Source organism: Rhinopithecus roxellana, chromosome 7, assembly GCF_007565055.1.
Source record: "Rhinopithecus roxellana isolate Shanxi Qingling chromosome 7, ASM756505v1, whole genome shotgun sequence".
Taxonomy (NCBI): domain Eukaryota; kingdom Metazoa; phylum Chordata; class Mammalia; order Primates; family Cercopithecidae; genus Rhinopithecus; species Rhinopithecus roxellana.
Window position 1 is genome coordinate 118,198,819 of NC_044555.1, and position 17,858 is coordinate 118,216,676.

At 45.9% G+C, this 17,858-nt stretch overlaps 1 non-coding gene across 1 annotated transcript; it reads right to left on the bottom strand.

Annotated features, from left to right (window-relative positions):
• Positions 1–1,378: 1,378 nt before the first annotated feature.
• On the bottom strand, positions 1,379–1,442 carry LOC115898872. The gene has a single exon (XR_004058528.1). It is a non-coding gene; the product is annotated as a U7 small nuclear RNA (small nuclear RNA).
• Between the last annotated feature and the right edge of the window lie 16,416 nt (positions 1,443–17,858).

Sequence of the window (17,858 nt, forward strand, 5' to 3'; positions counted from 1 at the left end):
GGAAGGAAGGAAGGAAGGAAGGAAGGAAGGAAGGAAGGAAGGAAGGAAGGGAGGGAGGGAGGGAAGAAAAGAAGGGGAAGAAAGTGGTGTTACCAGAGCCCAAGAATCAGGGTTATCCAGTGCAAGCCTGTCTGGCAGGATCTGGGGTTATAGAGGAGCTGCAACCAGTACCAGACATATTACCCAAGACAGAGAGGAAGGTCTACAGAAATATCCAAGCTTCTCCTTGTTCCCAGTCTTCAGCCTTTTACCAGTGCCTCCCAGTGGCCAAAGCCAGCTGGAAGCCAGAATGTGTTCTTTCTGTTTGGAAACTTAAGGGTTTCTCTTTATACTTGGAATTCAAGGATTTCACAAGGATAAATTTTGGTGTGTGTCTTTTTTCATTATCATTCATATGACTCAGTGAACACTTTTAATCTGCAAACCCAAATCTTTCTTCATCTCAGGGAAATTTTCTTCTATTATTTATCTAGTTAGGTTTTCGCTTCCTTATATTCACTTTGTCCTTCTGGACTCCTATCATTTTCGCAACAGATCTCCTGAGTTTCTTAATCCTCAATGATTTCTATTTCTTTACATTTTTGTTCTCTGTTGAAAGCTATTCATTCCACTTGATCTTCCAGATTACTAATTTCGTTCTCAGTTAAGGATCATCCTCTTTTCCAGTTTGGGAACTAATTTTTTTTAATTCTAAAATCATGTTTTCTAGTTCTAGAATGTCTTTTTATTGTGCTCTAATTGCACATCCTTGAGAGCTTTCATTACTTCTTACACTTTATCATTTGACACACATGTATATAATATACGCCAAGCACTGTTCTAAACATTTTACAAATATTAACTTGTTTAATCATTTACTAATTCTAACTCTTCCTGTGATTCTGCATCAATAGAAGCCATCTGTCTAGTTGTGTGAGTTAGTCTTCCTCCCTCTGGTTAATAAATGTCCTCAAATGGGTCATTTCTCCTTACCTGCTCATGGTTTTGACTTATTAGCAGTTAGGTCAGATTAGGGTCTCCTGAACAGTGGTAAACCAGTGAATGGTGGAAGACTAAGCAGCTTTTGCTGTTGCATGTGAGAAGTAAACTAGATGAAGAGAGATAATGCCTTTGCTGAGACATAGGAAGGAAGCCTCTTTGCCCCAAGCCTCCCTGAGCATACGTGGCAATCCCTTCCAATCATAGGGGCTGAAAGTAATTCCGGCCAGCAAAATCATTTTCCTCAAGTTCCATCATGGTCAAGTGAATCGGTCAGGTCCCTTAGGTCTTCAGGAAGGCAGGTGAGCAGGTTGAACCTTCATAGAACAGGCTTCATAGAGCAGAATCAGTCTTTGCTCCAGATTTCTTTTTTTTTTTTTTTTTTTTTTTTTAATTCATTGAGGGCTTTCCAGTATTTACTGCAAAGCCTGCTGCAGACAAATTCTAAAAGAGCTGTAACACCCCCCCAGGTTTTAAGAGAGATACCCTGCCCTTACCACGGTTCCTTGACTCTCTCCTGGCACTAAGCAGATCAGTCTCAGCCAATTCAGCAGGGGGACTCCAGAGCCAAAATTATCTATTTGAAGTGTCTCACTGGCCAGGCGTGGTGGCTCACGCCTGTAATCCCAGCACTTTGGGAAGCTGAGGTGGGTGGATCACTTGAGGTCAGGAGTTTGAGACCAGCCTGGCCAACATGGCAAAACCCCATCTCCACCAAAAAATACAAAAATTAGCCAGGTGTGGTGGTGCCTGCCTGTAGTTTCAGCTACTCAGGAGGCTGAGATGGGAGGATCACTTGAACCTAGGAGGTAGAGGCTGCAGTGGGCCGAGATCGCGCCACTGAACTCCAGCCTGGGTGATAGAGTGAGACCCTGTCACAAAACATAAATTAACTAATTTAATTTAATTTAGAATAAATTTTTAAAATAAAATGAAGTGTCCCACGTTGGGCAGAAATGGTCAGATGCTAACATTACTGCTATATGCAGTCATAGGCTGGATGCTACTCAAATCTGCTCTCCATCCCCACTAGAAAATACTAAAAGAAATATAGCCTTAAATACAGATTTTAGGCTCCATCATGCTACCTATCCTGACTGTTGAGTTACTCTCCAGCAGGATTCAGGAGGAAGAGTGTGTCAGGAACATTTATTCAAGCTTTTATCATCCCAGAACTTGAGGATACTATTTCCTTGTTTAACCTTCCACACTATAGAAACATTGCAGCCAAGCTAATTTCAAAGAGAAGAATGAAAGAAAGTAGGAATAGCATTGCTATTGGTTTTCCAAGACCTAAAAATTATGTCGTATTTCTCTTTAGTTTGGTCTTGAGATCTTTCTCTGCAGAGGAAGTATAAACTGTAGCCCTGCCCTGATCAGGTTCCAGGGGATTCTTTGTGGATATTTACACTGTGCCTTTCACAGGATACTTCTTTATCCTATCAGATGGACTAATGCCTAGGTATCTGACCCATGGTCAGATGTCCCTCTCATAGGAAACTTGTTTATACTGTCAACTGCCCTTGAGGTTCTTGCCTGACTTGTGTTCAGTTTATTCCTGTCAAGTTAGTCACTCTTTAGGAGAGCTTTCACTGGGAGTAAAATTAGGTCTGTGTGTGTCAGTCAGGTGAGGTACAGAGAAGACAACACAACAAAAACACATGAAAAACAAAAGGAGTTTATTACTCATAGATCCCAGAGAGAAGAAGGGTGCCAACAAGCAGATTGTCAAACCAGTGAGAGGGGAGTGAGAAACAGAGAAGACCTATGCAGTGAGTCATTCGCTGGGGCCCAGGATACTATCAAATCAGAGTTCCCTTCCAATTGTGGGGTTAGAGAAAGTAGGCATGAGTTTGATGGGGTTGCATTGTTACAGAGTGGTCACTGAAGCATATCTGCACAGTCCCTGTTGAGGGTAGAATAAACAGAGTGAGTCAAATGTGCTGTCACACCCGGCTAATTTTTGTATTTTTGGTAGAGACAGGGTTTTGCCATTTTGACCAGTCTGGTCTTGAACTCCTGGCCTCAAGTGATCCACCTGCCTCAGCCTCCCAAAGTGCTGGGATTACAGACATGAGCCATCACGCCTGGCCCAACATCTTAATGACTAAACTGAAATACTTGAAGCAGGGGTGGCAGACTCAAAGACTAGGGTCAAGCAGGTAAGTATGTGAAGGAAGGCACCAAGTATAACTGCATAAGTATTCACTGTATGAGTGGTGAGGACGGCAGCAAATTCCAGAAGGCAAGCTACTCAGCTCCAGCATACATTGCAGTCAAAAATGCAGTCTGAACCAGAGCCTACATTCTTAACCACAATGCAATGCAACCAACATTTAGAGCTGAACCTGTACCCGTACCACCACTCACCATACAGTAAAAAGGCTGCAATAAGATGAAGAATTATGGCCAGGCTTAATCCCAGCAATTTGGGAGGCCAAGGCAGGCGGATCACTTGAGGTCAGGAGTTCGAGACTAGCCTGGCCAACATGGTAAAACCTTGTCTCTACTAAAAACACAAAAATTAGCCGGGGGTGGTGGTGGGTGCCTGTAATCCCAGTTACTTGGGAAGCTGAGGCAGAAGGATCACTTGAACCTGGGAGGTGGGGGTTGTGGTGAGCCAAGACCATGCCATTGCACTCCATCCTGGGCAACAAGAGTGAAACACCATCTCAAAAAAAAAAAAAAAAAAAGATGAGGAATTACATCACCACTCTTTTGATTACTCAAGAAAACCATAAGGTAGTACTACTGAGATCCCTACTCATAGCACCAGAATAAAACCCATACCAACTCTCACCACATCAAGTAAAAGCACCTTTGTAAATCAAGGCCATCATATCATCACTTAATTTACTAGGAGCCAATCTCTGATACAACCATGACCTATATTCATATCAACATTTAGCACTCCATGAGAAAGTATTAGCAAAGAAGAAGGTTTTTATCCCTACAATACCAAGAGAAAGCTGTGGCCACTCGATTTTCCTTGTGGACCTAAAAGTGTTCACAAAAATAGTTTATTAATTTTTTTAATGGTTTTGTCATTTGTACTACATGGATTACTATAAATTATTTAACCAGCGCCCTATATTTAGGGCTTCCTCCTTCAAGTATTCATCGTTACAAATAATTCTGCAAAGATCATTACTATGTAACCGTTTTTAAGTATTTCTACAAGATATATGCACCAAAGTGTAGTTGCTAGATCACCGACCTGGCGTAGTCGCTCACGGCTGTAATCCCAGCACTTTGGGAGGCCGAGGAGGGCGGATCACAAGGTCAGGAGTTCAAGACTAGCCTGGCTAGCATGGTGAAACCCGGTCTCTACTGAAAATACAAAAAATTAGCCGAAAATGGTGGCACGCGCCTGTAGTCCCAACTACTCAGGGGGCTGAGGCAGGAGAATGGGTTGAACCCAGGAGGCGGAGGTTGTAGTGAGCCAAGATTGCACCATTGCACTCCACCGTGGATGACAGAGCAAGACTCCGTCTCAAAAAAAAAAGAAAGGTCTATACCTTTAAAATGTTTATAGATATTGATAAAATGGCATCAAAATATTAACCCAACGTATAATCCTACAGACAGTGTTAAAAGAATGGCTATTTATCGATATTCAAGCCAACCCTGGAAACTGTCAAATTTCAAATCCTTACTAATCTGACAGATCAAATGAAAAATTTTTTTTTTTTTTTTGAGACGGAGTCTCGCTCTGTCGCCCAGGCTGGAGTGCAGTGGCCAGATCTCAGCTCACTGCAAGCTCCGCCTCCCGGGTTACGCCACTCCCGCCTCAGCCTCCCGAGTAGCTGGGACTACAGGCGCCCGCCACCCCCGCCCGCTAGTTTTTGTATTTTTTAGTAGAGACGGAGTTTCACCGGTGTGCCAGGATGGTCTCGATCTCCGACCGGTGATCCGCCCGTCTCGGCCTCCCAAAGTGCTGGGATTACAGGCTTGAGCCACCGCGCCCAGCCATGAAATATTTTGATTAGCATTTATTTGGTTATTAATGAGGTTCAGTGTCTTTCATACATTAGCCATCTGTATATGTATATTCTCATAACCTTTGTCTATTTTTCTAATGCGTCATTGGTCATTGATTTGTAAGAAATTTTTTTGTATTAAGTAAATAAGATTTTCCCTCTCACATGTAGTGCAAATTTTTTTCCTTTTGAGATGGAGTCTTGCTCTGTCGCCCAGGCTGGAGTGCAGTGGCCTGATCTCTGCTCACTGCAAACTCCGCCTCCCGAGTTCATGCCATTCTCCTGCCTCAGCCTCCCGAGTAGCTGGGACTATAGGCGCCTGTCACCACGCCCAGCTACTTTTTTGTATTTTTAGTTAAGACGGGGTTTCACCGTGTTAGCCAGGATGGTTTTCATCTCCTGAACTCGTGATCCGCCCACCTCGGCCTCCCAAAGTGCTGAGATTACAGGCATGAGCCACCGCGCCTGGCCTGTAGTGCAAATATTTATTCACAATTTGTTTTTTAAAATCTTTGTGCTGCCTTATGCCGTGCAAGATTTTTTTTTTTTAATGTAGTTGAATTTACATCTTTTTTTTCCTTCAAAGCTTCTTGGGGTCGGGAATGGTGGCTCATGCCTGAAATCCCATTGGTAGGCTGAGGCAGGAAGATCGCTTGAACCCTGGAGTTCACGACTTGCCTGGGCAAAGTAGGGAAACCCTGTCTCTACAAAATTAAAAATTAAAAAAAAAAAAATAGCCGGGCATGGTGGGGCCCACCGTGAAGTGTAGTTGCAGCTACTCAGGAGGCTGAGTTGGGTGAATAGCTTGAGCCCAAAAGGCTGAGGCTGCAGTGAGCAATGATCGCACCATCATACTCCAGCCTGGAGACAGAGAAAGATCCCATCTCAAAAACAAACAAACAAAACCAAAACACTTCTTGGCTTTTGTCATGCTTAGAAACCCCTCACCTGCTTTTTTTTTTTTTTTTTTTTTTTTTTTTTTTTTTTTTTTTGCTTCTTGTTGTTGTCGTTGCTGTTGCTGTTAAAACATAGTTTCTCTGTAGCCCAGGCTGGAGTGCAGTGGTGTGATCATAACTCGCTGTAGCCTGGAACTCCTGGGCTCAAGCAATCCTCCTGCCTCAGTCTTCAGAGTAGCTGGAACCATAGGTATGCACCACCATAACTGCCTAATCTTTTAATTTTTTTTTAATTTTTTATTTTTTTATTTTTTTTTTTTTTTTTTTTTGAGATGGAGTTTTTACTGTGTTACCCAGGCTGGAGTGCAGTGTCCTGGTCTCGGCTCACTGAAACCTCTGCCTCCTGGGTTCAAGCAATTCTTCTGTCTCAGCCTCCCAAGTAGCTGGGATCGCAGGCACCCGCCACCACTCCCGGCAGATGTTTGTATTTTTATTAGAAACGAGGTTTCACCGTGTTGGTCATGCTGGTCTCAAACTCTTAACCTCAGGCGATCCACCCTCCTGGGCCTCCTAAAGTGCTAGGATTACAGGCCTGAGCCACCATGCCTTGCTGTGATCTACCATTAATTTGGACTAGTGTAACTCCTTCATGCATAAACTGAAAAGAGTCATGTTGTCTGTCAGGCCTCTGAGCCCAAGCTAAGTCATCATAACCCCAGTGACCTGCACGTGTACATCCAGATGGCCTGAAGCAACTGAATCACAAAGGAAGTGTAAATGGCCTATTCCTGCCTTAACTGATGACCTTACCTTGTGAAATTCCTTCTCCTGGCTCATCCTATCTCAAAAGCTCCCCCACAGGCCGGGCGCGGTGGCTCACGCCTGGAATCCCAGCACTTTGGGAGGCCGAGGCGGGCGGATCACGAGGTCAGGAGATCGAGACCATCCTGGCTAACACAGTGAAACCCCGTCTCTACTAAAAATACAAAAAAGTAGCCAGGCGTGATGGCGGGCGCCTATAGTCCCAGCTACTCGGGAGGCTGAGGCAGGAGAATGGCGTGAACTCGGGAGGCGGAGCTTGCAGTGAGCCGAGATTGCGCCACTGCACTCCAGCCTGGGCGACAGAACGAGACTCCGTCTCAAAAAAAAAAAAAAAAAGCTCCCCCTACTGAGCACCTTGTGTCCCCGGCCCCTGCCCACCAGAGAACAACCCCCTTTGACTGTAATTTTCCACTACCTACCCAAATCCCATAAAACGGCCCCACCCCTATCTCCCTTCGCTGACTCTCTTTTCGGACTCAGCCCGCCTGCACCCAGGTGATTAAAAAGCTTTATTGCTCGCACAAAGCCTGTTTGGTGGTCTCTTCACACGGACGCGCGTGAAATTGTCTATTCTTGAAGTTCCTCATTTAAACAGAGGTCAAGGAGTAGGCACCTGGTAGTATCAAGCCTGAAACAAAGCAATAATGTGATGTTTCACCCAAGCCCAGAGTCCTAAGATCACAGACGACTAGGCTGTGTCTGACTGGAAGCTCCTCAGCTCCCTCTCTGCAGTTCCCTGCCCTAAGAGAATGTCACCACCTGCTGAGAGCAACAGCAGCAGTACCACTAGAGGGAGCCTTTGGTGGTAAAAGAAAGATCCCCTGATGTCTCCAACCTAACCCTTTGGTGAGGTGACAGGATATCCGGCTTGCCACAAGATTTATATTTATTTATTTATTTATTTATTTATTTATTTATTATTTTATTTTATTTTTATTTTTATTTTAGACAGAGTCTTGCTCTGTCGCCCAGGCTGACTGCAGTGGCACGATCTCGGCTCACTGCAAGCTCCCGCCATCCCGGTTGGCCGCATTCTCTCCTGCCTCAGCCGTCCGAGTAGCTGGGACTCAGGTGCCGGCCACCACGGCCGGCATTTTTTTTGTATTTTTTAGTGAGGTCAGGTGTTTGAGATCAGCCTGGCCAACACGGTGAAACCCTGTCTCTACTAAAAATACATAAATTAGCTAATTGCAGTGGCCCGTGCCTGTAATCCCAGATACTCGGGAGGCTGAGGCAGGAGAATTGCTTGAACCTGGGAGGCAGAGGTTACAGTGAGCCGAGATCGCACCACTACACTCCAGCCTGGGTGACGGAGCGAGACGCTGTCTCAAACAACAACAACAACAACAACAAAAACTATGAAACAGTTTCTCTCAACCCAGGAATACAAGTAAGCCTAAATCTTACTGGACACTTCTTCTGTCTAGATTAAGGTGTATATCCATATAACTCTTTAGCAAAGGGTAGTCCCTACTCATGATAGGCCCAAACTACATAAGCCTTACTCATGAGCCAGCACTGGACCGGAAAGTCTAAACCCGGCCGGTCACAGTGGCTCACACCTATAATCCCAGCACTTTGGGAGGTCAAGGCAGGCAGATCACCTGAGGTCGGGAGTTTGAGACCAGCCTGCTCAACATGGTGAAACCCTGTCTCTACAAAAATACAAAAATTAGGCGGGCATGATGGCAGGTGCCTGTAATCCCAGCTACTCGGGAAGCTGAGATGGGAGAATCACTTGAACCTGGGAGGTGGAGGTTGCAGTGAGCCAAGATCATGCCATTGCATTCTAGCATGAGTGACAGAGCAAGGCTCCATCACAAATAATAATAATAATCATCATTGATCTGTATATACTTTTGGAATGTTTACATACACAGTCATATCTTATGCAAATAACAAAAATTCTGGCTTATCCTCGCAAAACCGTATGCTATTTTTCCCCTTACTACACTGCATAAGACCTCAGCTACAATGTTGAAGAAAAATGATTGTAGTGAGCATCTTTGTCATGTTCATGATCTCAAAGGAAAAACCTTTTGTTTTGTATGATAATGTATGATAATGGCTGTAAGTGTGATAAAGTATGATAATGGCTGTAAGTCATTTGAATACCTTTATTCAATTAAGGACTTTTCTTTATATCCCTATTTTGCCATTAGTTTTATCATGAGTGGGATATTGAATTGTAGAAAGTATGGTTTTTTTTTCATCTTCTGAGATTACCATATGATTTTGTCTTTTAATATGTTAAGATGACCAATTAAAACAATTGTGTCCTTAATAATAAACCATCCTGGCGTTTCTGGGAATAACCCCAACTTATTCAGGATATATTATCCTTTCCATATATTACTAGACTTGGTTTGCTAAAATTTGGTTTAGGATTTTTGCACCTATAAGTGAAATTGACATGTCTGTTCCCTTTTTCAAACTGTGGGTTCTGGTATCAAGATTATAGTAACCTCATAAAGTGAGTTGATGAATAGCCTATTTCTAGTCTCTGGAGAAGATTGGAACTATTTCTTCTTCAATGGTTTAGTAGAACTCAACTGTAAAGACTTATAGATCTGGAGCTTTACTTTTATTTGAGTTTTCTATTTTTTCCGTATCAATTTTGAGAAATTGTGTTTCAAGGAACTTATCCATTTTATTTACATGTTAGCTTAGGACATAAAGTTGGTGATATTATCCTCTTATTATCTATCTCTTAGATCTTGAACCAACACATTGCTCATTAGTAGCTATTTGATGATTCTAAACATCTTTTCATGTGCTTTGATCACTTTTTTACTTATCTTTAGAAAGTAAAGATAAGGTGGCTGGGTGCGGTGGCTCATGCCTGTAATCCCAGCACTTTGGGAGGCTGAGGCGGGCGGATCATGAGGTCAGGGGATCGAGACCATCCTGGCTAACATGGTGAAACCCCGTCTCTACTAAAAATACAAAAAATTAGCTGGGCGTGGTGGCAGGTGCCTGTAGTCCCCTCTACTCAAGAGGCTGAGGCAGGAGAATAGTGTGAACCTGGGAGGCAGAGCTTGCTGTGAGCCGAGATCACACCACAGCACTGCAGCCTGGGCGACAGAGCGAGACTCCATCTCAAAAAAAAAAAAAAAAAAAAAAGAAAGGAAAAGAAAGTAAAGATAAGGTTGGTCTGAATTACCTGGTCTGCCTTCACCTGATGTGGAATACCTTAAACAGCTCTTGACTTAAGGCTTTCGGGCTGGTAGAAAGATCAGGAGTGGTGCCTTGGGTATGTCCTGTTTCCTAATATGGTGCTTCCAGGTTGTTTTCTTATCATAGTATTCATAGAAATAGATCTTTTGGGCTGGGCATGGTGGCTCACGCCTGTAATCCCAGCACTTTGGGAGGCCGAGGCGGACAGATCACTTGAGGTCAGGAGTTCAAGACCAGCCTGGCCAACATGATGAAACCCGCCTCTACTAAAAATACAAAAATTAGCCAGGCATGGTGGCGCATGCCTGTAGTCCCAGCTACTCAGGAGGCTGAGGCAGGAGAATTGCTTGAACCTGGGAGGCAGGGGTTGCAGTGAGCTGAGATCGGGCCATTGCACTCCAGCCTGGGCAACAAGAGTGAAACTCTGTCTCAAAAAAATAAAAAATAAAAATAAATAGGTCTTTTGTGGCACGCTGTGATAAATGGACAGAAAGCTCATAGCCAAAGACAATCAGCGTGGGGGCTCTGCCGTATCAGACCCTGCAGGGCAGTCTTAAGGACTGAGGAGGCCAATACCTTGGGACCCCTATAATCCATAGGGGGAACACCAGTGTGCAGAGGCACACCATTTGGGAAACTCTTCTCTAACTTTCCCCTTCTCTCCTTCCCCAGATAATAGTTCCCCTTTAAGCTGTTACCCATTGAAAAGCCATTCTCCCACACCTGTCCTCATACTCTGTCCTTAGGATGTATGCAATCTCTCCATGGGATCATAAGTCTTTGCTCCCCTAATCCTTTCTTGAGTCCTACAAAATCAAGCATTCTAGCTTCCACTGGCTATCAATGGATTTCTCCCATGCCATGGAGAAATGCATGTCCTAGCAATGCAGAGTGGGAAGAGTGACTTTTGTTTCATTAATAAAACTAGAAAGAGACTCGACCTGGTGGGTCACATCTGTAATTGCAGCACTTTGGGAAGCAGAAGTGGGAGGATCACTTGAGACCAGAAGTTTGAGACAAAAAAATTAAAAAAAAAAAAAAAAAAAAAAAAAAAAAAAAAAAAAAAACTAGAAAGAGACACTGGGTGCTTCTACCATTTCAAAAAATGTTTTTTCGGCCGGGCGCGGTGGCTCAAGCCTGTAATCCCAGCACTTTGGGAGGCCGAGACGGGCGGATCACGAGGTCAGGAGATCGAGACCATCCTGGCTAACACAGTGAAACCCCGTCTCTACTAAAAATACAAAAACTAGCCGGGCGAGGTGGCGGGCGCCTGTAGTCCCAGCTACTCGGGAGGCTGAGGCAGGAGAATGGCGTGAACCCGGGAGGCGGAGCTTGCAGTGAGCTGAGATCCGGCCACTGCACTCCAGTCCGGGCGACAGAGCGAGACTCCGCCTCAAAAAAAAAAAAAAAAAAAAAAAGTTTTTTCCCCCCAAAAAGTACGTAAAAATCAAATATACCTCTTCACTGCTTCACAGAGACCCCTTGAAGCACAGCAGGCTTCAGCACACTGACAAGGGACCACTCTGGTGAGGCTTTATATCTACAAGCAGCTGTATCTATACCAGCAAACTCCTATGCACCTACTCCTATAAGTTTCACACTCACACATACACATCACACAGTGAGACAGGGGACAGACCCCCACACAGACCTACGCTCATGCCCACAGAATAACTCAGACCACAAACAGATACCGCATGGCCTGGCTTAACCCTGTACCCACCCCATGGCTCTTCAAATAAGAGTGAACCATGGTATACATCAGAGCCAATACGGGTACCACCAGGACACAGTCTCCCACTCAGGTTGCATCTATGCCTCTATACATACTAAGCATATCATGGAAATGCCAGGCCTGAGACCCACACAAACACACAAACAAACACACATTTGCTGTAGCATAGCAGCTACATGATGGCCCTCACTAAGAATGAGGCCCATGCACAATCCACTCCCCAGCACACACAAATGCAGCCCTTGTTCCACAGAGGAGACACTCACACACCAAGGATCAACACAGAATGTGATAGCCTCCAGGCAAACTCACTATACCATCACTCACCATACAAGAAATCCTCATTAGAGCGAGACCTCTGTAATGACCGCTGCTCAGCACCAAAGGCTGCATTTCCAGCCCTCACATACTGGACCTGATGGGGATGGGACATGTGGGCCACACCTTCCTCCATGAAACGCTCTCTTCCCTCAGATCCCCGGAATCTGCACCTGCCTCTCCCACTCTGCAAGTTCCCCTCCCCTGCTCCCATGGACACTTCTCTGGGCCCCTGAAGACCTCCGCCGCTACTTCACACAACTCCCAGGTGACCTGTGAGTCTCTGCTCAGGTGTCCCCTCCTCAAGAAGCCTTGGATGGTCCTACCCACAGCACCTGGACTTGCCTCTCTGTCACAGTGTGACCGTGTGTTCCCGGGCGCCTATCTCTCTTTTGAGAGCTAAGGTCCTCATGGGCAGGAAACCACTGTCATTCTCCTCCAGGTCTCCAGCACCGAGCATGGTGCCTGGCTGTGAGCCAAGGCTCCATAAAACTGGGTGCCTCTTGAGCTGGAAGCCTGCGTGTGTGGAAGCTCAGGGAGCAGCTGTGACCTGCACTTGGGATTCCTGAGCTCCCGTGAATGGGCAGGAGAGGAGACACAGGCCTGCACGTTGCTGTGGAAAAAGCCTTTGCAGAAGGCAGGAGGGGCTGTCAAACCAGGCTTGCTCTGAAAATGTGGCAGCAAGGGCCGCCTCTAATAAACCCCGTAAAGGCTCAGTAAATGTGTGTTGAATCAGGAGAGAGGCGTTGCTGCAGACTTAGCCATCATGAGAGGGATGAAGGGCCCTTGAGTTCCTCTGTTAGTAAGGATAATTTAGCAGGCAGAAGAGAGGGAAGCTGCATCAGCGGCTTGTAGGGAGAAGCACTCGGAGCAGCAGAACAGGCAGTGATGGCCCAACAATTGCAGGTCAAGCAATGGCTTCTGAACACACAGGGGATTCAGGCCCCTCCTTGCACGCAGAGGGGGAGCACTCTCTGCAGTAGCCGGTGACACACGTTTCATCACAGGGATGAGGAGTGGCTTCAGGGTGACTGACTGTCTTGGCTTTGCTGGTACTAGGGATTTCCTGAGAAGCCAGACTTTCCAGTTTAACATCAGGCCAGTTCCGGGCAAACCGGGACAGCTGGTCACCCTCTGTGGCATTGGAGGGCATGTCAGTCTCAAGCAGGGGTCTCCTCCCTTCTGTTGTTTAGAGTGGAGGAAGTGAAGGGGCCCTGGGTCTGAGTTGCAGCTCAGTGGGACTATGGGCCTGCATCCAGTTCTAATGGGGGACTGCCTGGAGGTGACATGGGTTGGGCCCTCTTTTTCTTTTTTTCTTTTTTCTTTTTTTATTTTTGAGATGGAGTCTTGCTTTATCGCCCAGGCTGAAGTGCAGTGGCACGATCTCGGCTCACTGCAAGCTCTGCCTCCTGGGTTCACGCCATTCTCCTGCCTCAGCCTCCCAAGTAGCTGGGACTATAGGCGCCCGCCACCACAACTGGCTCATTTATTTTTTTTTTTTTTTGTAGTTTTGTTAGAGACGGGTTTTCACTGTGTTAGCCAGGATGGTCTCGATCTCCTGACCTCGTGATCCATCCACCTCAGCCTCCCAAAGTGCTGGGATTACAGTCGTGAGCCACCGCGCCCAGCGATTTTTTCTTCTTTTTTAATTAATTATTAAGATAGGTCTCTCTCTGTTGCCCAGGCTGGACTGCAGTGGTGCCATCAGAGCTCATTATAGCCTCGATCTCCCAGGCTCAAGTCATCCTCCTCCTTCAGTCACCAACTCCCTTAAGTAGCTGAGACTACAGGTGCGTACCACCATGCCTGACTATATATATATTTTTTAATTTTAGTAGAGACAATGTCTCATTATGTTGCCTTTGAGGTTGGTCTCAAACTTTTGAGCTCAAGCAATCCTCCTGCCTCAGTCTCCCAAAGTGCTGACATTACCCATGCCTGGAATGTTGGGCCCTGTTCTGGAGGGCTTGCCCTAGAGAGGTTTGGTCTCAGCTCTGCTGTGGGCACATTGTTTTTGGCACGTGTACTCATAATGACCCAAGACTGAGCTAAGACCAGTCTGTCTTGTCCTAAACTGGGCTCTGTATATGGCCAAAGTCTGTCTTGGGGAATCCCTAATCTTGTTATGGTTATGCACTCTGGACTGGTTTAGGGATCAGTGTGTGCGCAGGCCTGTGTCAAGTCAGTGTCATGGTTTGTTGAGCAGGGAGATGTCCACATCCTGTCTCTACAAAGCCTGCCCCCTTAGTGGAAGCATGAGCAGGTATTTGAGGGGCAGCTGTCTCAGTATGCCTAGCTGAAGGTTGGCCATAAACCCTGGTCTAGCCATAAGCTGGTTTGGAAAGTGCTCTCTGTGGGTATATATGTAGGTCATGTCCTTGGCACTGATGTTGTGCCATGGTGTCATCTTGGCTGGTGGTGTCTCCTGAGATAAAGACATGTACTGTGGCAGTCCCCTGGCATGTTAGTGGTAGTTTTTACCCTTTTCTAGACAATGTCTGTCTCATAGTCCATGTCTGTCCCTGACCATAATGGCTGACTCATGCTGTGATTTAGAACTTGTGTGGCTGTGCATCCTGAGTTCTAGGCAGGTTTCAAGTGTCCCTGTTAGAGACTCCCTGTATTTCTTCTTCTTTTTTTTTTTTTTTCAAACAGAGCCTGGCTCTGTCGCCCGGGCTGGAGTGCACTGGTGCAATCTCAATTCACTGCAACCTCTGCCTCCCAGGTTTAAGTGATCCTTCCACGTCAGCCACCCGAGTAGCTGGGATTACAGGCATGCACCACCATGCCCAGCTAATTTTTGTATTTTTAGTAGAGACAGGGTTTTACCATGCTGGCCAGGCTAGTCTTGAACTCCTGAGATCAAGTGATCCACTCACCTCGGCCTCCCAAAGTGCTGGGATTACAGGTGTGAGCCATTGCACCTGGCTGAGACTCCCTATAGTTCTTCAACAGGATAGAGAGTTTTCTGAAGTATTAATGGTATGACTGAGGAGATCCTGTTTTGGAAGTAAGTCCTGAATCCTGGGGTAATGCAACTGGAGGGATACGAGCAGAATCTGCTTAGGGAGGGTCGCAATGGTGGAGATATGGTCCCCAGTTTGTATTAAGGAAACAAAATGTCTTCTTTATTGAAGAAAGGGACAGTATAGTTTTTAGTAAGGGTCCAAACAGAGCCTAGGCATGTGTATCACTCACCCCAAATAATCTAGGCTGTCCACCATTTTTTTTCTTTTCTTTTCTTTTTTTTTTTTGAAACGGAGTCTCGCTCTTTGGGAGGCTGAGGCGGGCAGATCACCCGAGGTCAGGAGTTGAACACCAGCCTGGTCAACATAGCGAAACTTCGTCTCTACTAAAAATACAAAAATCAACTGGGCGTGGTGGTGCATGCCTGTAATCCCAGCTACTCGGGAGGCTGAGACAGGAGACTCACTTGAACCCAGGAGGCGGAGGTTGCAGTGAGCTGAGATCATGCCATTGCACTCCAGCCTGGGCAACAGAGTGAGAGTATGTCTCAAAAAAAAAAAATTAGCCACGCATGCTGGTGAGCACCTGTAGTCCCAGTTACCCAGGATGCTGAGGTGGGAGAATTGCTTGAGCTTGGGAGGTCAAGGCTGCAGTGACTTTGCCACTGCACTGCAGTCTGGGTGACAAGGTGAGATTCAGTCTCGAAAAAAGGAAAGAAAGAGAAAGGAAGGAAGGAAGGAGAAAGGAGGGAGGGAGTGAAGGAAGGAAGGAAGGAGAAAAGAGGGAGGGAGGGAAGGAAGGAAGGAAGGAAGGAAGGAAGGAAGGAAGGAAGGAAGGAAGGAAGGAAGGAAGGAAGGAAGGAAGGAAGGAAGGAAAGAAGGAAGGAAAAGGAAAAGTTAAAGTTTGCCAATCCTTATGCTAGAGGACTGTTTCCATTTCCATTTGTTCGGCTCATCTGGAAGGATAATAGATGGCAAAAAAGAGCATAAAATTTAGTTCATGGCCATAATCCTCACAACAACCCGTTGACGTAGGGTAATGTTCTCATCACATTCACAGATGAGGAAACTGAGATACAGAGAAGTGAAGTGACACAGCTAGTAAATGCTAGAATCAAGATCTGGCCCCAAACAGGCTAGCTTTATAGACTGGCTCCTATCTACTACAGAGAACTGTCTCCTTTGTAAAGCAAGGCTAGACATGCAGCCTTTATACAGCCTCCACCCTGCTAGTGTTATCATGATTCCAGAGTTAATTGAGGCCTCAGCTGGACCAAAGCAACATGCTCCAGTGCAACATCTGGACCCTTGCAGACAAATAATTGTGCTATTCTTTACATCCTGACTGAGTTCCCTTGTCACATCTGTGATGAAGGCCTCCCTGTTCTACTTTCCTCAGCCATACTCACCACACGTAGAAAACGACAAAGACTTAGCTACTTAGGAACATCACTTGGCTGCAGTGAGCTATGATTGTGCCTCTGCACTCCAGCCTGGGTGACAGAGCAAGACCCTGTCTCTAATAAGAAAGAACAAAGAATTTCATAAGTAACACTTATTTATTAACTATTATTAAATTCTAGCATTTTTAAATATCTGCTTCAGAATTTCATTTATTAAAAAATAAAATACAGCCGGGGGGCAGTGGCTCAAGCCTGTAATCCCAGCACTTTGGGAGGCTGAGACGGGCGGATCACGAGGTCAGAAGATCGAGACCATCCTGGCTAACATGGTGAAACCCCGTCTCTACCAAAAAATACAAAAAACTAGCCAGGCGAGGTGGCGGGCGCCTGTAGTCCCAGCTACTCGGGAGGCTGAGGCAGGAGAATGGCGTAAACCCGGGAGGCGGAGCTTGCAGTGAGCTGAGATCCGGCCACTGCACTCCAGCCCGGCGACAGAGCGAGACTCCATCTCAAAAAAAAAATAAATAAATAAAAATAAAAATAAAAAAAATAAAATAAAATACAGGCCGGGCTCGGTGGCTCACACCTGTATTCCCAACACTTTGGGAGGCCGAGGGGAGTGGATCACGAGGTCAGGGGTTCAAGACCAGCCAGGCCAACATGGGGAAACCTTGTCTCTCCCCCCAAAAAAATGCAAAAATTACCTAGGCGTAGTCGCACACGTCTGTAATCTCAGCTACTAGGGAGGCTGACACAGGAGAACCGCTTGAACCCGGGAGGCAGAGGTTGCAGTGAGCCAAGATTGCACCACTGCACTCCAGCCTGGGCGACAGAGTAAGACATCATCTCAAAAAAAAAAAAAAAAAAAAAAAAATTTGGCCGGGTGCAGTGGCTCACGCCTGTAATCCCAGAACTTTGGGAGGCCAAGGCGGGCAGATCACGAGGTCAGGAGATCGAGCCCATCCTGGCTAACATGGTGAAACCCCGTCTCTACTAAAAGTACAAAAAATTAGCTGAGTGTGGTGGTAGGCGCCTGTAGTCCCAGCTACTTGGGAGGCTGAGGCAGGAGAATGGCGTGAACCTGAGAGGCAGAGGTTGCAGTGAGCCGAGATCGAGCCACTGCACTCCAGCCTGGGCGACAGAGTGAGACTCCGTCTGAAAAAAAAAAAAAAATTAGCTGGGTGCCGTGGCAGGAGCCTGCAATCTCAGCTACTCGGGAGACTGAGGCAGGAGAATCGTTTGGACCTGGGAGGCAGAGGTTGCAGTCAGCCCAGATCGTGCCCTTGCACTACAACCTTGGCGACAACAGTGAAACTCCACCTCAAAAAAAAAAAAAATTAAAATTAAAATTAAAAAAATAAAAAATACTAAAATATAGCCTCAGTTGAAACTCCCGGTTTACTTCTGGATCTCTTTTCCTTCTCTCTCCAGTGGTAACCACTATTCTGAAATTGGAGCTTATCTTTCCTGTGTGTGCCAGAACTCTTAACTAGCCTGCCTTTTTTTTTTTTTAATTTCATCATCCAGCATAGGCAAGAAATACTAGTTTTTCAAGTTCATATAGTCTCTTCAATCATTTTCAT